Genomic DNA, 21,454 nt, shown 5'->3' with positions numbered 1-21,454 from the left:
GGTGCCACATTGAAAGTCACTGAGCACTTCAGTAAGGCCATTCTACTTCCAATGTATTTTCTGTGGAGATTCCATGGATCTATTCCCTATGTAAGGGATAATCAACGAGGGGCTATGCTTTCTCTGGAAAATAGTGCATGATGTGGAACTAAGCCTCCACAGAGTTGCATTATTTTCCAGAGAACGCATAGAGCTCTGTGTTGATTATCCCTTTTATACCATGGCTATAAATTAACATATTTGAGCTAGAAATGTATTAATTTGCCAGTAGAAATGTGACAACATCCACTGAAGTAGCTAGCAAGTTTACTAACTAGCTAGATAGCTACACTAGTTGCCTTGGTAACCAAACAAACATACTTCCTAGTTTAGCTAACCAAACCATCATCCTAGCTGGCTATTATGAAAATCGAATTCAACAATGCCAATAATGTTTTCAATTCGACTTTTGCGTTCAAAAGCAGCTAAAAAATAGAACATGTAAGAATGAACTTCATAGCCATTTAATTATACTGTGCAATTATACTGTGCGTTAAAGGGAATTATAAACTGGGTGGTTCGAGCCCTGAATGCAGATTGGCTGACAGCCACGGTATATCAGTCCCTATACCATGGGTATGACAAAACATATATTTTTACTGCTCTAATTACATTGGTAACCAGTTTATAATCGCAATAAGGCACCTCGGGGGTTTGTGGTATATGGCCAATATACCACTGCTAAGGGCTGTAATCCAGGCACTCCACGTTGCATCCTGCATAAGAACAGCCCTTAGCCGTGGTACATTGGCCATATACCACACCCCCTCTGACTTTATTGCTTAATTATACAATGGGTGGGTCTAATCCTGGATGCTGATTGGTTGAAATGCCTGTTTAATCTGTTCCATCTCACTGCGCAATCCACTGTCTCGTCAGCCCAGCCAGGCAATTTATAAACTTGATCTCCACTATAAAAAGCATCTAGACATTATCTCCCATTTCTTTTAGACTAGCATTTGGTTTTCATCAGCAGAGATGTGTTTAAACCTTGCTGTCTGTCTGAAATTTGATTTCCAGCTGTCCTATAGTAATGAATGTGTTGGGAGGACACTGACAGGTAGACAGCTTTTTTCAGCCAATCGAAATCATGAATCAGCTGGCATAATTTGTATGGATATATACAAAGAAATGTCAATCGATAACAGGTCAAACAAAATGAATTGCAGCGAGTTTGCAGTCTTTCCAGCTTCAGTTTGAAGTGATTGTGTTAGCTGTGTTGTTGGCTAGTGAGCACATTTTCTATGCCAAGCGAAATCGTGCATCATTAGCACATTGTTATGGATTTATCCAAATAAATGTCACTAGAAAACATCTTAAACAAACGCAAATGCAGCTACTTTGCTGTTATTCTGGCACTGCACTGTTTGATGTGACTGTAAGTTAGCCGTAGTTGGCTAGCTAGCAAGCAAGGGATAAGAACGTTGCCAGCCAGTATGGCAATGGAACATTTAGAACAAATGACTGGTTCACACCCATAGATACAGAACAAAAATACTTAATGACTGGGTCACGTCTCTGTCAACCGAACCGATAGAATGAACAACCATTTGTGTCTGGACTACATCTTGTGGAAGGATGAAATAGTATGAATAAATTAATCAAAATAACATTTTTTATGAAAATATGTCAATCGTTATTTGAATATGTTGGTAACCTGTTGTATAAAAGTGATAAAGCCCTCGAACCTGTTGTTTGGAGGATATATGTGACTGACCACCTCGATTCGGTCTTATATAGCAACATTTGAAATTGTGTTTTTTACATTCAATAAAAGTAGAGACTCAGAGCTACAAAATGGTATATCATAAACTGCAGTTGAGGAACAATGGAAAGTAGTTTTACTTTGAAAGTTGATGAACTTGTAACCCCACTTTTGAGAAAATACCCCTTGAATGTTTTTGTACACCTACAGGAGAGCTCTTCTTTGTCTACACCCATTCAGCATAATTCACACCCTCTTAAGCTTTAGCCCCACCCATCTCTTTAAGGATTCACATGTGAGGCCACAAGTGAGTAGTGTAGTAAACAACCAAAGTATTCAAGACTAAAAGTGGTAAAAATAGTAGCCTACAATAAGGAAACACTCAATGTAAAAATACAGTTTATATAGTCCTTGGCCTATACTGTATCCTAAGCTGACTTTGGTGCAGGTCATGTTGTTCTTCACATTACCATCTCTGGTAAACACACACTATATCAAATAAAATCAATGTTTATTTGTCACATGCACAAGATACAGAAGGTGTAAACGGTACAGTGAAATGTTTACTTGCATATTTGCATAGTAGCAATATCAAAAACAAAGTGTCCAGATAAAAATATTTGATAAATATTAGATTACGCTTACCCAGACACACTTGTCTAAATTGATGGGTCATGTTAAATAAATGCTATAACCCCCAGCCACATCTTGCTAAGTTGATGGGTCTCTACAGAAGGTGAAAACCATACAGTGAAATGGTTACTTGCATAGTAGCAATATCAAAAATAGAAAGTGTCAATATAATTTAAAAAAGAACAAAAAGTGTCAATGCCAGTAGAGAAAGAACAAAATAATGTACAGTATGTACAATAACAATATCAATAAAGTTATCGGTTATACTGGTGATAGACAAGGTAGTTATATGCATTCAATAAGGGGTAAAGTGACTGAGCAGCAGGATTAAAACATTTTTGTAGCAGCAACGTTTTGCGTGTGTGTGTGTTAGGAGAGAGTAATGTGAATGTGCATAGAGGCACTGCAGATAGTGCGGATGACTGGGAAGTGGTCTGTCCGCACCACGCATGAACAAGGGAATCTATATTCGGATAACCTGTTTCTGTACTGCCCTTGACTTTGGTGCAGGGCATGTGATGTCCATGGCCTCTTCGTCGCAAAACTCCCTGATCTTCTCAAAAATATAAGTTTGTCTAGTTGTGTCCAGTCCAGGTAGTGCTTGTACAGGCAACCCATTATGGGAAGAAGGACGTCAGCGTTGCTCAGCAGCTGAAACCTAGTCCCGACTGAGTCTGAACGCTCCTTGGTGACAACAACACCAGGCTCCTGAGCATCGAAGCTGTAAAACAGGAAAATAGACAAAAAAATGGAGAAGAATACAACCTTGCATAACATCAATTGACCTCCCAAGTTTAGATAATAAGAATAACCTCATACATGGCAGCGGCCTGAAGTACGGTCAGGTGTTGTTGCCAGCCATAGCTTTCCACCAGCGCCATACCATCCTCTGTTGTGGCAAATTCGTCCTTATACTGATCAAAGAATCAAAGTATTTCCAGAGTTTTTGTAGAATTAAGATAGACTTTATTACAATGGACAAAGCCGAGTGGTCTGCAGAGCATCTGCTTTTCCACCTCCCAGCTCTCAGTTTATATAGTCATTTTACATACATTTTAGCTTAACCCATCCCTCTTGGGTTCCCTCACCACTGTCTCCAGATTTCACCTCTTGACCACTCCGCCCACTTACTTAGTTTATGATAGTGGCGAAATCTGACTTTTCCTCTATGTATTCAGTTTGAAAACAATGGTGGTGCGACCAATTAAGCCTTGTCATGCAGAATCATGTTCAGTTTGAACTCTGTTCAACTCCGGCTCACCCTGGCTTGACCTGGAGATTGATTGTTTGACATGGCAGGTCCACAATCAATCTCTCAAACATACCCAAATCCCAACCCCTCTTTCCCACCCCGACATTTTGTAATTAATCAAGAAGACGCCCAAGGAGAGACAAAGGGTTTAGCCTGAACTCTGTTCAACCCCGGCTCATTCCCTGGATATGGCTAAGGAGAGCCACAGAGTCACAGTCTGGTTTCAGTCACTGATAAGATAAAACAACTGTAGAATGACCCGAACACAGGTCCGATGCCCATTTCACACACACACAAACCCAGTGAGAGGAACCAATTCAGTTCTTGCCCAGCAACAGCGATGTATCAATCTAGAAAAACCCATAGTAATGTAAAAATCCACATCACCTCCAGTCCAATCAGCTGTGGGATGTTGACCCCTGTCACAGTGCTGTCCTTCACCACACCAGCAATCTCAGCCTGAGCCTGACTACATGTACCTCTGAAAAATACACAAATAATGTGAGCTCAATAAAAGTAGTGCCAATCATGTTGCAGGTACAGTGGGGGAAAAAAGTATTTAGTCAGCCACCAATTGTGCAAGTTCTCCCACTTAAAAAGATGAGAGAGGCCTGTAATTTTCATCATAGGTACACGTCAACTATGACAGACAAATTGAGAAAAAAAAATCCAGAAAATCACATTGTAGGATTTTTAATGAATTTATTTGCAAATTATGGTGGAAAATAAGTATTTGGTCACCTACAAACAAGCAAGATTTCTGGCTCTCACAGACCTGTAACTTCTCCTTTAAGAGGCTCCTCTGTCCTCCACTCGTTACCTGTATTAATGGCACCTGTTTGAACTTGTTATCAGTATAAAAGACACCTGTCCACAACCTCAAACAGTCACACTCCAAACTCCACTATGGCCAAGATCAAAGAGCTGTCAAAGGACACCAGAAACAAAATTGTAGACATGCACCAGGCTGGGAAGACTGAATCTGCAATAGGTAAGCAGCTTGGTTTGAAGAAATCAACTGTGGGAGCAATTATTAGGAAATGGAAGACATACAAGACTGATAATCTCCCTCGATCTGGGGCTCCACGCAAGATCTCACCCCGTGGGGTCAAAATGATCACAAGAACGGTGAGCAAAAATCCCAGAACCACACGGGGGGACCTAGTGAATGAACTGCAGAGAGCTGGGACCAAAGTAACAAAGCCTACCATCAGTAACACACTATGCCACCAGGGACTCAAATCCTGCAGTGCCAGACGTGTCCCCCTGCTTAAGCCAGTACATGTCCAGGCCCGTCTGAAGTTTGCTAGAGTGCATTTGGATGATCCAGAAGAGGATTGGGAGAATGTCATATGGTCAGATGAAACCAAAATATAACTTTTTGGTAAAAACTCAACTTGTCGTGTTTGGAGGACAAAGAATGCTGAGTTGCATCCAAAGAACACCATACCTACTGTGAAGCATGGGGGTGGAAACATCATGCTTTGGGACTGTTTTTCTGCAAAGGGACCAGGACGACTGATCCGTGTAAAGGAAAGAATGAATGGGGCCATGTATCGTGAGATTTTGAGTGAAAACCTCCTTCCATCAGCAAGGGCATTGAAGATGAAACGTGGCTGGGTCTTTCAGCATGACAATGATCCCAAACACACCGCCTGGGCAACGAAGGAGTGGCTTCGTAAGAAGCATTTCAAGGTCCTGGAGTGGCCTAGCCAGTCTCCAGATCTCAACCCCATAGAAAATCTTTGGAGGGAGTTGAAAGTCCATGTTGCCCAGCGACAGCCCCAAAACATCACTGCTCTAGAGGAGATCTGCATGGAGGAATGGGCCAAAATACCAGCAACAGTGTGTGAAAACCTTGTGAAGACTTACAGAAAACGTTTGACCTGTGTCATTGCCAACAAAGGGTATATAACAAAGTATTGAGAAACTTTTGTTATTGACCAAATACTTATTTTCCACCATAATTTGCAAATAAATTCATTAAAAATCCTACAATGTGATTTTCTGGATTTTTTTTCTCATTTTGTCTGTCATAGTTGACGTGTACCTACGATGAAAATTACAGGCCTCTCTCATCTTTTTAAGTGGGAGAACTTGCACAATTGGTGGCTGACTAAATACATTTTTTCCCCACTGTAAATGAAATAATGAAAACATGTGTTATGTATGCTTTACATACCAAGTGTTGTCATCGATTCCTTGTAGAGATGCCACACTGCTGCTTTTGTCACATGAGATGGCAGCAGCTTTCCACCAAAGTGTTTGCGTCCTGGGTGACATCCAGGTAATACTATTGCATTATCCTCTGCATAGTTGTTGATGAAGTTCACAACTCACTGCAAGTCCTCATGCTTCAGGTGTAACCTGTGCTTGCTTGGGCCGGCTATCTTTTAGATGGGAGGCATTAGACCATTATCCTTGTATGACTGGTGGAGGAGAGTCAGGCGTGTTCTACTGATGCTGAAAGACAAATTCCAGATACAAATATTTAAGCATTATTATACAATAGATGGCCGTAACACCGCCAGACACACCTGGTTAACTTGATGGGTCATGTAATCATCTGGCGAAGTGAAGTATTTTGTTTAGACATGTAACTAGCTAGCTAGCTAAACAATTAACCATAATCCCATCCCATAGAGTAATAGCAATACAATACCGATTGTCATAGCTAGCTAAAGCTAACCAACTAGGTTCAATGTTAGTTAGCTAGCTAACATTAGGCTAGAACTAGCAATGCAAATGGTTTCTGAGATACAAATAATAATATTACACAGATCATACATGTAACGTTAGCTAGTGAGCCAGCCATCTAACGTTAGCTAGCTAACTAACAGTACGCTTTAACTTGGAATCTTTTGTTTAGACATGTAGCTAGCTAGCTAAACAATGAACCAAAATCCCAATCCATAGAGACTTTTTCCCCTCATATTGTTTTTCGTTGGCTAGAGATGCAGGTGTAGTTTGGTTAGCTAGCAAGAACTTGAACAACTCTTATCCAGTTAGCATATCTCTTGCGTTCACAAATCTACTATCTACTCCAATCTCTGAGTGTGCCAGAGCGCAGAATAACTGATGAATTTACGAAAGTGCAACACCCGCTGAATATGACCGATGTCAGTAAACGTAGGTTAAAAAAAGTAATAGTTAGTCACAAACGCTCTAGATAACATGTAAACAGCCTAACCAGCTCTGCTACTGCAAGTAAAGTGGTCAGAGTGAGGTGTTCTCTCATTTGTGTCTGGAAGTAGCAAGCTAGCAAGCTAGCCAACTTTAGCCAGTTAGCTTGGGTGCTTGGTTGGGACAAGCATGCATCAGTGGCAAGCTGCAGAAGGACGAGTAGGCTACAATTCCCCATCGTTAATCAGTGCAATTTTGACAGCCAACTAGCTGAAAAAGTTTGAGAGGGTTTATCTTATGTTCCTTCATTAGATTTTAGCTCATCTTGCTCTGCCTAGCATTAGTTGTTGATCTTGTTGTTGATGTGCATAACTGAGGGAGAGAGAGCCTACCTTTTCATGGTTGTTTGATCAATAGGACTGTAAAGTTCCCAAATGTAAGAGGACTCCCGTGGTGTGTACATATTTGCAGAAATCAATTCAGGTGTATTTTGTGGCTTTTGGCGAATGCGTTCTAATGATCTAAAGTCGCGCTGTTGCAACTACCTGTAAACACACAGTCCAGTTCAAAGTGAATGATGGCAGGCCAGTGTGGCAAATGGCTTGTTTGTATAAAGGCCTAGTGTAGCTCTGATTGGCTATAGCGCACCGGTCTGTGTAGACTACGGTCTTGGGACAAGACAGATGTTTTTATTAGGTTTTATTTTCTGCAGTGTCTACTAATTGTCCAAACGCACGGCCACTTTCCCACTCTATATTGCTATAGAATGTTCACAAATGCCTTAGTATACGTAATTCCCAAACATTCTAAGAATGAATGAAAACGGGAAAATGACCATATCAAAGTGCTCGCTTGTCAGAAAACGTAAATGTTCTTGGGGGTGTATATTAACAGATTTTTATCAGATTTGTTGCTGCTAATATACTGTCAGTTCCACTTTTAATTGTTAGGGAACTACTACCACAGATCACTTAAATTTGTACAGGACTCTCACTAACAGATGCAACAAATATAGCTACTTACAAGGCACGCCTTAAAATATGTTAATGAGCCAGCAATTCTTTCTCCTCCCACAATATTTAATTTACAGTGTGCTGCAGTAAATATATAAATAAAATCAGCAATTCCTAATAGTGAATATTTAATCATGTGTTAAAGCATACTAATATTTTGTGTTTTCAATCGCTTGCAAAGGCTTCTAAACAGACAGTGGCTACATGGCAAAACAGATCAAAAGGACCTGGCTAGCCACTCAACCATTAAAGGTTTGCAACTTGCTGCCACTGTGATCTGTCCCCTATAGTTAAATGTTTGGGAACCACTACCACATATCACCTCAATTGGTACAGCACTCTCACTATCGGGTGCAACAAATATAGCCTCTCACAAGACATCCCTCTAATTATGTTAACGAGTAAGAAACAACAATACCATGCACCCACTTGTGTTCAAAATATTTTTGGCACTTCAAAACTGTAGTATGGTACTGTATTCTGAACTACAGTAAATTACTGGCAGCAATTGGCCACTAAGTTACTGTAGATTTTCAGGACAAGATTAGTAGAATTCTTAAAATGCAGTATATTACCGTATTCTGTGGGGGTACAGCGTTCTCACGGGTGCAACAAATATAGCCTATTACAAGGCACGCCTCAAAATATGTTAATGACGCACACTTTCCCCGCCCATACTTTTTTCCCACAATGCACCATAATTAATACTGTAAAACACATTTATGGTATTTTACTGTGCATTCTACAGTGTTTTACTGTTGAAATTACAGAAAGGTCTTACAGTGTGCTGTAAAGAAAATGTATGGTATTTTACTGTGCATTCTACAGTAATCTACTGTATTCAGTTTATACAGTATCATACTGTTGATTAATACATTAAGTTAATGATAAAATTACAAAAACGGCTAACAGTGTAGTGCACTACTTTTGACCAGAGTTGTGCACTATATTGGGAATAGGGTTCCATTTAGGATGCACCCTAGGTTGAATTTAATGGATCAGATGGAAGCGTAATCTATTCCAGACAATGTAGGTATGTGGCTCTCTCTTTTCTCTTCCTCCATACAGCTCCCTCTTCCCCTCGCTGTCTCTGGTTACCCTCTTTCGCCCTCTCCGTCTATCATGGTATTTCTCCTAATTTCTCTCAATAGTCTCTGTCCCTGTCTGCGTCTCTCCTCCATACATTAGTTGAATCAATTCCAGCAGACCCCCCCATTGGCAAAATCCAAGTGGACTCAATTGAATATAGAGAAACACTACCAAACGGACAGGATAGCTATTACTCACTCTTGTCTTTTATCAGTGATGACCAGACACACACGCACGCACGCACGCACGCACACACACACACACGGGTCATTCTCACGAAACTGACATTTGACCCAAAAATGATCACTGAGATTAGGATCTGTATCTATTTCATTATTATTATTATTATTACAATGTTTTTTTAACAGATATGATGCATTTTACCACCATTTCCACAAAATTCACAATCCTGTAACAGTCCAGAAAAGTAATAAACAAATTAATTTCAAATATTTTTTTAACATCGCTCCCCTAATGAAAATGCCTGAGTTAAACATAACACTGACAATAAAAATATATATTTTTACTATTAAAATTAAATCAGACTTTTTCCCAATTTGAGCTTTTTAGCCGTTTCGGTAATGAGAAGGCCAAGTGGGGTAAAGGGGGTGTTTGAGAATAAGAACCTCATTCTGAAGGCATAAAAGCGAATAAATTAACTTAACTTTTACTACTCCTTTAGATGACGCATTATCGGTTAATAAAACTGTATTTAAAAACTCATTTGGAGTTTTTACAGGAACTTGAAAAAGTGTTACGTAATGAGACACATGTCCACAGACACTGTGTTTGTATGTAATACATATAATAGTTTAATGTAAACTTCAACTAGTATACAATTTTTAGGATTTATGGACAAACTACAGCAACATATTTTGTGTTTTAGTCCAAATAAATTAGGGTTTTCTAAAGTAAAATTTTATAAAATGACCAGAGAATTTAATCCGGACACATTTCGTTAATGACAATTTGGGGTGAAAATGTAAAATGTATTTAAAATAAGACACTGTCAAAAACTAGACATCTTAATCCTCAGAATGATAGTTTAATTTTGCAAATGCATTATGGTTTTGTAACTCAGTTTGCTACAGACATGTTTAAAACTGGTTTCATGAGAATCAAACACACACCTTATCGCTCACCTTGTCAAACGTGTGCAGGGGAATATGCAGTAGAATGAATCACAGCAATCAAGTGAGGAAATGGATGCAGAGTGATATATTTGATGCATGTGTGTGTGTGTGTGTTCTTGTGTGTGCTTGCATGTACTTGTGTTCCTGTGTGTATGTCTTGTAAACAAACAGTAGTGCATCAGTGTAAGGGGAAATCCTTAATTACATTATACACTAAACCTCTCAATTATTACATATTGCTGTACACACATTTCCAGTGAGGAATGTATCAATAAATTATGCCTGTCAAGGGTTATACAAGAGATTTCATAAGACCTGTTACTCTGGAGAATCTTACATTTTAAAAAGATTGTACAGCTTTAAATTGACGGAGAGAGATGGAGTTTAGCATCGCTAATTGTCTTCCCCCTCCCTCCCTCCTCTCTCTCCCTCTCTCTCGCTCTCTCTCTCCAACCTCTCCACCACACAACCCTCTCGCTCTCTCCTTCCACATCTCTCTCTCCAGCTCTCTCTATGTGTAGGACATCATCACACACTACAGCAGACCAGAGGGGAGAAAGAGAAAAAATATATATAATAAATAAATAAATAACATTAAGGTACAGGCACCATCATAGACACCCTCACTCATCAAATTGCCTATTTCCTGTTTCCCAGCTCTCCTGCTCGATCAGATTGATCATCGCTTCAAAGCAGTGCGTTAGGATTGGTCAGATCTATGGCAGCACTTGAAAAGACTGACCAATCAATCTGGGATAAAAGAGATTAAGTATATGTGTGCGTTTCAAATGGCATCCTATTCTCTATATAGTGGACCATAAGGCTCTGTTCAAAAGTAGTGCATTATATAGGGAATAGGATGCCATTTGGGATGCAGCCTATGTGAGTGAAAGAAAATCCTCAAACCTACAGTCTTCATTTTAGTAAGCTTCTCTAGGATTCTCAATCAGATGGAAATGGATTGGAGACCCCCTCGGACTGCCACACAGAAGAAATATGAGCCCCAGCAGATAAGCATGAGATTGAATGTCACTCAACTTTCTACAGTTTTCCCCTTTAGTTGACACTATCAACGTTTCACTCTACTGTGGGAATTGTAATCGAATCAACGCAATATTAGCCACTTTCAATGTAATATACTGAAACAAAACGAACTATGCAAGACTTAGTATGCAAAACTAACTGTGCAAGAGATTTTCTTGTAGGCAGAGCACATTGGAGTAGGATTCTATTGCATTGACAGGCACGACTCAGGCCCATACTCTACACAGCCCGCCATAACCAATCAGAGCTGCAGTAGTCCTATATGCAAATAGCCATTGCCATAAATGGATCTGTGCCATTTACTTTGAACTGGACTGTGTTTAGGCTACAGTATGAGCGGTAATTTGTTTACCCCTTTTTTGTGATATCTAATTGGTAGTTACAGTCTTGTCCCATCGCTGCAACTCCCGTACGGACTCGGGAGAGGCATGCGTCCTCCGAAACACGACCCTGCAAAGCCGCACTGCTTGCTTAACGCGGAAGCCAGCCGCACCAATGTGTCGGAGGAATCACCGTACAACTGGCGACTGAAGTCAGCGTGCATGCGCCCGGCCCGCCACAAGGAGTCGCTAGAGCACGATGGGACAAGGACATCCCAGCACGCACTGGGCCAATTGTGCACCACCTCATGGGTCTCCCGGTCGTGACACAGCCTGGGATCAAACCCGGGTCTGTAGTGACGCCTCTAGCACTGCGATGCAGTGCCTTAGACCGCTGCGCCACTCGAGAGGCCAGATGCGCTTGTTTTAAGATCAAAGTGAGAGCTGCATGTAGCCACGTGTGCACATTTGTTATATTCTTTGCTAGTTAGTGAGTTATTAGCCCAGTTATAGCTAATTTCTAGTCAACAATGGGGGAGTGGTGGCTTCCAACAAGAGCACAAAATGTGTGCATTTCTAGCCATTTTTGAAAAGCTAGCTTTTTATGTCTTAAAGGGGGAAGTGTTGTATTTTGAGACGTGTCTTGAACAAGCTAAGTAGCCAATAGGCAGAGTGCAGCATAATTTGTCTGATTCTCTGTAATAATGGTATGGGAAAAATAATACATTTTATTTTTTAAAGTGGTTTCTTGCATAAAACACAACATTTTCAGTCACCTATTCCAAACATAAAGCACTACTTTTGACCAGAGCTCTCTGGGCCCTGTTCAGAAGTAGTGCACTATATAGGGAATCGGGTGAGCACACTTTCTTCTTCCTCTAACAACAATATTTGCATGCCTTTTAGAATACCAGCTGCTACTAATTTAGCTACAAGCTGCATAGCAAGTATGATTTGCATGGAGATCATTGGCCTTGTCTGCTGACTGTTGGTTTTGGTGACTGATCTCACTGCAGCCTCACACAGCCTGTCACCTAAAAGTCAGAATCCTCCTTTAAAGGCACAATCTGTGAATCTGTTCTAGTGCAGCTCTATGAGAGATAGACACTTCTTTGTCACTGTTTCCTTAACGACCCATCCCTGGTCTCCATGCTAAGTCCTAGCATAAGACGTCCTTGGTGTTGAGGGGCTGGTATAGCAGATGGTGGTCCGCCCATCCGCCCCCTGCTCACCAGGTAGGGTGGCAGGCCGCGGGATGCAGACACAGGTCAAGGCCAGGTCACAGAGCCTCAGTGGTGGGATGCTTTACCAATGACAAGTTATTTGGTCACCAAGTATTGTGAAATATGATTTAAAAAACATGGGGGGAAAAACTCATTCTGATTGGCTGGGCCTGGCTCCCCATTGGGTGGGCCTATGCCCTCCCAGGCCCACCCATGGCTGCACCCCTGCCCAGTCATGTGAAATCCATAGATTAGGGTCTAATTAATTTCTTTCAGTTGACTGATTTCCTTATATGAACTGTATCTCAGTAAAATCATTGAAATTGTTGCATGTTGCATTTATATTTTTGTTCAGTATAGATGTGGGTCAGTATGCAGCAGACAGAAGGAGAGGGAGACAGTAGTGAAACGCATAGGGACATTGAGAAAGTACCAGAACGATAAGTGTGCTCAGCGCCCCCTTAATTCATAGCAAATTGACTTACAGTACTCCAGCATAGACCATAACATTAACGCCCTCAAGACAAGATATCCCATAGTATGGGAACATAATAAAATGCAGTGTAAACAAATCCTGAAGTTTGAATAATGTGTGTGTGAATAATGGAGCTGAGCCCATAGCTGTACAGTGTGGAGATTATGCATGGAGCTAGCCAGCCAGGAAGGCAGGCTCAGGCCTGGTTGTGCTGACTCAGTGTTGGTGTAGTGTAGCTGGGGCATGGGGGGTTAATGCAGCTGGGGGCAGGGTCTGATCCAGGTCCCATCAAAGAGTCCAAATGGGCATCTCCACTCGGCTCAGACACACTGGGCAGCCCAGAAGTCCGAGCTCACAGGTCAAACTTGTGGCAGCCCAGAAGTCCGAGCTCACAGGTCAAACTTATGTCATCTTTTATGGATTGCGCTTGCATGATTGTGCCCGAATAGATTCATGAATACAGCAAAGGGCCCTAATTCCGTATCACATCGAAACATAAGGCAGAGATTTTCCGACTTTTATGTAAAGCGTTTTTTCTCTCTTGATTCTCTCTCTCTCTCTCCTTCTCTCCCCTATCATTCTCTCTCTCCTCTCTCTTTTCTCTCCCTCAATCTTTCACTCTCATTTTGCATAGAGGATCACAGTCATTTTCCCTTCAGATAGATTTCTATTTTTTTGCATAGTGATGAATTATTCAAAGTCCTGCCCATGTGAGCGCTGCAATCAACTTACAGGAAGGAGCAGGACACGGAGAGTGACTTCCGAAACGTAAGTCTCAAAAGATTTTGGTCTGCCATCTACAATTTCTTTCGGATTAGATACCACAGTGCAACACAGTGTAATTGGCTTGGCCTATAGAATGCTTCAATAGAACTACACTACAAAAGGTGAATGGCCACCATTGTGTGCATTTACTATGTTTCATATTCACTTGCAAATGAGCTCTTGTTTTTTTCATTCATGTATTTCCCAGTTTGTTTATTAATTTATTAATACACATGTTGATCCTTTTATCGGTTCCCTCTCTCTAGTCTCTATTTCCATCCTTGTCTTTAAGTGTTGTGCGTGTTAGGTGCCCCAGAGTGTGAATTTCAAATCCTCCCCTACAGTGGTGTGCTGACGCTGAGTGACAGAGAGGAGAGACAGAACACTGGAGAGGAATCTGATTTGTCTGAGCCTCTGTCACTCTCAACTCAAAACACTGTGTTTACATGTTCACATAAAGTATAGCTACTGCTACTACTACTACTACTACTACTACTACTACTACTACTACTACTGCTGCTATTGCTATTGCTACTGCTACTGCTATTACTACTACTATATACCGTAGTAGGCTATGACCACCACTAGTAACATCCGTACACTTGTAGTTGACAGAATTACACAGCTACACAGGAAAAGTTGTACATGTTTTTGAAATCGTATTTCACAATACTTGGTGACCATACAACCTTGTCATTGGTAAAGCATCCCACCACTGAGGCTCTGTGACCTGGCCTTGACCTGTGTCTGCATCCCGCGGCCTGCCACCCTACCTGGTGAGCAGGGGGCGGATGGGCGGACCACCATCTGCTATACCAGCCCCTCAACACCAAGGACGTCTTATGCTAGGACTTAGCATGGAGACCAGGGATGTGTCGTTAAGGAAACAGTGACAAAGAAGTGTCTATCGCCCATAGAGCTGCACTAGAACAGATTCACAGAAAATGACTGTGACTCTGCAAAATGAGAGTGAGAGATTGAGAGAAAGAGAGAGAGGGAGAGAGAGAATGGTGAGAGAGAGAGAGAGAGAGAGAGAGAGAGAGAGAGAGAGAGAGAGAGAGAGAGAGAGAGAGAGAGAGAGAGAGAGAGAGAGAGAGAGAGAGAGAGAGAGAGAGAGAGAGAGAGAGAGAGAGAGAGAGAGAGAGCTATGAATTAAGGGGGCGCTGAGCACACTTATCGTTCTGGTACTTTCTCAATGTCCCTATGCGTTTCACTACTGTCTCCCTCTCCTTCTGTCTGCTGCATACTGACTCACATCTATACTGAACAAAAATATAAATGCAACATGCAACAATTTCAATGATTTTACTGAGATACAGTTCATATAAGGAAATTAGTCAACTGAAAGAAATTAATTAGGCCCTAATCTATGGATTTCACATGACTGGGCAGGGGTGCAGCCATGGGTGGGCCTGGGAGGGCATAGGCCCACCCACTGGGGAGCCAGGCCCAGCCAATCAGAATTAGTTTTTCCCCCAAAAGGCTTTATTACAGACAGAAATACTCCTCAGTTTCATCAACTGTCCGGGTGGCTGGTCTCAGACGATCCTGCAGGTAAAGGATGTGGAGGTCCTGGGCTGGCGTGGTTACAAGTGGTCTGCGATTGTGAGGCTTGTTGGACGTACTGCCAAATTCTCTAAAACGACATTGGAGGTGGCTTATGGTAGAGAAATGAACAATCAATTATCTGGCAACAGCTCTGCTGGACATTCCTGCAGGCAGCATGCCAATTGCACGCTTCCTCAAAACTTGAGACATCTGTGGCATTGTGTTGTGTGAAAAAACTGCACATTTTAGTGGCCTTTTATTGTCCTCAGCACAAGGTGCACCTGTGTAATGATCATGCTGTTTAATCAGCTTCTTGATATGCCATACCTGTCAGGTAGATGGATTATCTTGGCAAAGGAGAAATGTTCACTAACAGGAATGTAAACAAATTTGTACACAAATTTGAGAGAAAACGCTTTTTGTGCATATGGACTTTTTTTTGGAATATTTTATTTCAGTTCATGAAACATGGGACCAACACTTTACATGTTACATTTATAGTTTTGTTCAGTATAGATCAAGATATCACGATATGAAGATAGTCTGACACATGCGCACACACGTTATGACCGCTTTTGCCTGATTGTTTGAGGCAGCTGTTGTGGTGATGAAAAGAGGCAAGTCAGAAAGAGGATTAGCAAGGCTGTGAAAAAGCAGAGAATTATTGACAGGTAAGGGGGGATTTAGATTTAGCCTCTGGCCGTCCCAACAAGCTTCTCCACGGACAGACCCTCTTCTATGATGACTCAGTAAGACCCAGTAAGTTCATTTTAGAGTTAGTCCCAAATGGCACCCTATTCCCTATATAGTCCATTACTTTTGACCAGGGCTATGGTGCACTAAATATGGGATAGGGTGTAATTTGGGATGCAGATTAGACTGAGATTGCACTACTTTGGAAACTCACTGTCTGTCCTTACAGACCCCCTCACCAAGGGGGGTATTTTCTATAAGGCCTTATCCTATCAGTGAAAATTCTGTCAACCGTTGGCAAACTCACGGAGTGATGGGACAAAATGAGTCCTATGATGAGCTAATATTACACTGTCAAACAGAGACGAATACTGCATAACTCTACATGGAGAAAATGTCAAAACAAATATCTAATTCTAAATATATCCAAATATCTGGTGATTAAAATAATTCCAGATTTGTATAAATCTTTGGTGATTAAAATAGGATGACATTAAGAATCCAGTGCACCAGTCCTGTAAGTCTATTTTAACTGCAGATGAGAAGAGTCAGCGAGGTCAAATCAGTGGTTGAATCATATAAAGAATTGTACTGTACCATTTCAATGTGGGCAGAGAAAGCTTGATGGACACTAAGAAAGCTTTGTTGTAGAGCGTTTAACACAACATCTGGGGAGGGGCCAGCTGAGTGTAAGACTGTATCATCTGCATATAATTGGGTGAGAGAGCTTCCTACTACCTGAGCTATGTTGTTGATGTAAATTGAGAAGAGCGTGGGGCCTAGGATCGAGCCTTGGGGTACTCCCTTGGTAACAGGCAGTGGCTGAGACAGCAGATGTTCTGACTTTATACACTGCACTTTTTGAGAGAGGTAGTTAGCAAACCAGGCCAAAGACCCCTCAGAGACAACAATACTCCTTAGCCGACCCACAAGAATGGAATGGTCTACCGTATCAAAAGCTTTGTCCAAGTCAATAAAAATAGTAGCACAACATTGCTTAGAATCAAGGGCAATGGTGACATTTAGGACCTTTAACGTTGCTGTGACACATCCATAACCTGAGCGGAAACCAGATTGCATACCAGAGAGAATACCATAGCCAGTCAGTTGATTATTGACAAGTTTTTCCAACACTTTTGATAAACAGGGCAAGATATAAATTGGCTTATAACAGTTAGGATCAGCTTGATCTCCCCCTTTAAATAAAGGACGCACCGTGACTGCCTTCCAAGCAATGGGAACCTCCCCAGAGAGGGGAGACAGGTTAAAAAGGTCGGTGATAGGCTCGGCGATGATAGGGGCAGCAACCTTAAAGAAGCAAGGATCTAAACCATCTGACCCAGATGTTTTTTAGGGGTATAGTTTAAGGGGCTCCTTTAGCACCTCAGACTCAGTGACTACCTGCAGGGAGAAACTGTGTAGCAGGGCAGGGGAAAAAGAGTGAGGAGTATCAGGGCTAGTTGCATTAGAAGGGCTGGGAGATGAGGAAATGTTGGACGGGCAAGGAGGCATGGCTTAGTCAAATAGGAATCCTGACTTAATGAAGTGGTGATTAAAGAGCTCAGCCATGCGCTCCTTGTCAGTAACAACCACATCATCAACATTAATGGATATGGGCAGCTGTGAGGAGGAGGGTTTATTCTCCAGGTCTTTCATCGTTGTCCAGAACTTCTTAGGGTTAGACCCACAGAGAGAGAACTGCTCCTTAAAGTAACTAACTGGCCTTCCGGATAGCCTGAGTGCAGTTATTTCTCATTTGCCTGAACGACAGCCAGTCAGCCGGAGTATTTGTGTGCCGAGCCTTTCGCCAAATGGTGTTCTTGAGGTGGAGTAACTCTACCAGATCACGGTCGAACCAGATGCTGAACCAGTTTTTAATTCTAATTTTCTTTATGGGGCGTGTTTGTTAACAATACCACTGAAAATATCAAAAAAGAAGGGCCAAGCATCTTCAACAGAGGGGATCAAGATGATTCTATACCAATTTACAGAGGCCAGGTCATGAAGGTGCCAATAGTGTTGATCAAAGCCTCGAGTAATGAACCTATTTTCGACACAATTGGCTGGAAATGCTCAATGCTTCAGGAAGCTTAGTTTCCCCATCACTAACTACAGGGCAAAACAGATCAAAAGGACATGGCTAGCCACTCAACCATTAAAGGTGAATTTATTAGTTTTTTCCTAAATTCATTACAGTTTAAAATGTTCAAGTTACAATTAATTTATCATTAATTTAAAAGTCCAAATAATAAACAATTAAAACAATAAGTAATCAATTCAAATTAGGCAAACCAAATGGTCATCCAAACAAACAAAAACAAAAGCAATCAATCAAAAAATAATCAGAAGAATCGGTCAGTCCATTCAGTCAGTCAATCAGGCCACAATATGTCTGTGTCTGTGTTGGGGAGGGGAAGGGTTGGGGTCTGGGCTGGTAGTTGCTGAAAGTAATTGGCAGTTGTGGTTGGTCGGTGCTGTTGTGGTTGGAGGTTGTGCTGGGACCGGGACTGGAGGCCAAGGCTTGGTGCTGGGTCTGGTGCAGGTTTGGATGAGGGCCTCTACACATTATGGACTAACTGAAAGACTGATTGACTGGACTGACACGTTTTCTGATTAGTTCTTGATTGCTTTTGTTTAGTTTTTTGTTTGTATGGATTAAAGGTTTAAGACTTGCTGCCACTGTGATCTGTCCCCTATATTTTATTGTTAGAGAACCACTACCACATACCACTTAGATTGGTACAGCACTCTCACTAAAGGGTGCAACAAATATAGTCTCTTACAAGACACACCTCTAAATATGTTAATGAGTGAGAAACAGCACTATTATCCACCCACTAGTGTTGAAAACATTTTTGGCACTCCATAAATGCGGTATGGTACTGTATTCTGAATTACCTGAAGCAATTGACCAGTAAATTACTGTAGAGTTTCAGGACAAGGTTTCTATGGTAATCTACTGTGTTCAGTTCATACAGTATCATACATTTGATTAATACAGTAAGTTACTGTTAAAATTACAAAAACGGCTAACAGTATGGAGTCATATCAGTTTTTAATCAACCAAACTTTACTCAAGCCGTTGAAACTACAGCAACTATGACATGCATGAAGCTCAGCATCTGTTGGGTCTTACTATTGAGTGCAGCACTGAGCCAAAATGTACAGTAGAGAAAGAGTATATTTGTAATGTAAATGCAGGGCTTTGAGTTTAGGTCTGGAGCTGTCGGCCCCCCAACTGGTGTAGCAGACACCTGAAGGGCACACTTAATGAATTCACACACTCTAATGTGAAATCCATACACTCACTGACAAGTATTAATTTGACTCCGGGAGGTGTGTAGATGTATGTGTATGGGGGGTTGAGGGTTGCCGATTTTAAGCCTTTGTCTCACAAAGTTAACTCCTGTCCTGTCATACACATCCCCTTCTCCTTCTAACACCTGTTTGGATGGAAGTGTCTGCATCCCAAATAGCACCCTATCCCCTATAATGTGTGTCAAAAGTAGTGCACTATATAGGGAAGAGGGTGCCATTTGGGATGTACACAGTTGCTACTCAGTGCTTAGCCATGGTGGGAAGGGAAAGGAGTCTGGGGGGCCACAGGATCATAGAAAGAGATATAATTACAGTTTAAAGAGTCACTGGCAGTTTAATCAGCATGTCACATTTGTTCTGTGATTGGATGAAACTGAAACGTACACTCATAGACACAAATGCATGCACACACACACACACACACACACTGTTCTGGCAGGTGACGGGTGGGCTTTAATCAGGGAGTGAGTGTTCGAGTGCATGGATGTGATTTCCCTGGTGATTCAGGGTATTGTGTGGGTCTGTCATTTCCACATTGTCTGTTCCCAGACATGGTGCTTCAGACATCAGGTGGAGGAGAGGAGAGGAGCGGAGAGGAGAGGCACACTCAAGGAGCACTACTAATAGCCAGCATTGTCACATCCAGGCCCTCCCCATACCCTTGTCTCCATCCCCCTCTCCCCCCATATTTCCTCTCCTTGTACAGTGGGGAAAAAAAGTATTTAGTCAGCCACCAATTGTGCAAGTTCTCCCACTTAAAAAGATGAGAGAGAACTTGAATTTTCATCATAGGTACACGTCAACTATGACAGACAAATTGAGAATTTTTTTTCCAGAAAATCACATTGTAGGATTTTTAATGAATTTATTTGCAAATTATGGTGGAAAATAAGTATTTGGTCACCTACAAACAAGCAAGATTTCTGGCTCTCACAGACCTGTAACTTCTTCTTTAAGAGGCTCCTCTGTCCTCCACTCGTTACCTGTATTAATGGCACCTGTTTGAACTTGTTACCAGTATAAAAGACACCTGTCCACAACCTCAAACAGTCACACTCCAAACTCCACTATGGCCAAGACCAAAGAGCTGTCAAAGGACACCAGAAACAAAATTGTAGACCTGCACCAGGCTGGGAAGACTGAATCTGAAATAGGTAAGCAGCTTGGTTTGAAGAAATCAACTGTGGGAGCAATTATTAGGAAATGGAAGACATACAAGACCACTGATAATCTCCCTCGATCTGGGGCTCCACGCAAGATCTCACCCCGTGGGGTCAAAATGATCACAAGAACGGTGAGCAAAAATCCCAGAACCACACGGGGGGACCTAGTGAATGACCTGCAGAGAGCTGGGACCAAAGTAACAAAGCCTACCATCAGTAACACACTACGCCGCCAGGGACTCAAATCCTGCAGTGCCAGACGTGTCCCACTGCTTAAGCCAGTACATGTCCAGGCCCGTCTGAAGTTTGCTAGAGTGCACAGAAGAGGATTGGGAGAATGTCATATGGTCAGATGAAACCAAAATATAACTTTTTGGTAAAAACTCAACTCGTCGTGTTTGGAGGACAAAGAATGCTGAGTTGCATCCAAAGAACAGCATACCTACTGTGAAGCATGGGGGTGGAAACATCATGCTTTGGGGCTGTTTTTCTGCAAAGGGACCAGGACGACTGATCCGTGTAAAGGAAAGAATGAATGGGGCCATGTATCATGAGATTTTGAGTGAAAACCTCCTTCCATCAGCAAGGGCATTGAAGATGAAACGTGGCTGGGTCTTTCAGCATGACAATGATCCCAAACACACCGCCCGGGCAACGAAGGAGTGGCTTCGTAAGAAGCATTTCAAGGTCCTGGAGTGGCCTAGCCAGTCTCCAGATCTCAACCCCATAGAAAATATTTGGAGGGAGTTGAAAGTCCGTGTTGCCCAGCGACAGCCCCAAAACATCACTGCTCTAGAGGAGATCTGCATGGAGGAATGGGCCAAAATACCAGCAACAGTGTGTGAAAACCTTGTGAAGACGTACAGAAAACGTTTGACCTGTGTCATTGCCAACAAAGGGTATATAACAAAGTATTGA

At 41.8% G+C, this 21,454-nt stretch overlaps 1 protein-coding gene across 3 annotated transcripts in view; it reads left to right on the top strand.

Moving 5' to 3' along the window:
- dlgap1b (discs, large (Drosophila) homolog-associated protein 1b) overlaps positions 1-21,454 on the top strand; it is a 287,295-nt gene that overhangs the window by 87,106 nt on the left and 178,735 nt on the right. The gene's annotated exons all lie outside the window — the stretch shown is intronic.

Source organism: Coregonus clupeaformis, chromosome 7, assembly GCF_020615455.1.
Source record: "Coregonus clupeaformis isolate EN_2021a chromosome 7, ASM2061545v1, whole genome shotgun sequence".
Lineage (NCBI taxonomy): Eukaryota > Metazoa > Chordata > Actinopteri > Salmoniformes > Salmonidae > Coregonus > Coregonus clupeaformis.
Note: the sequence above shows the minus strand (reverse complement) of the source record. Positions and strands in the feature narration are given on the sequence as shown.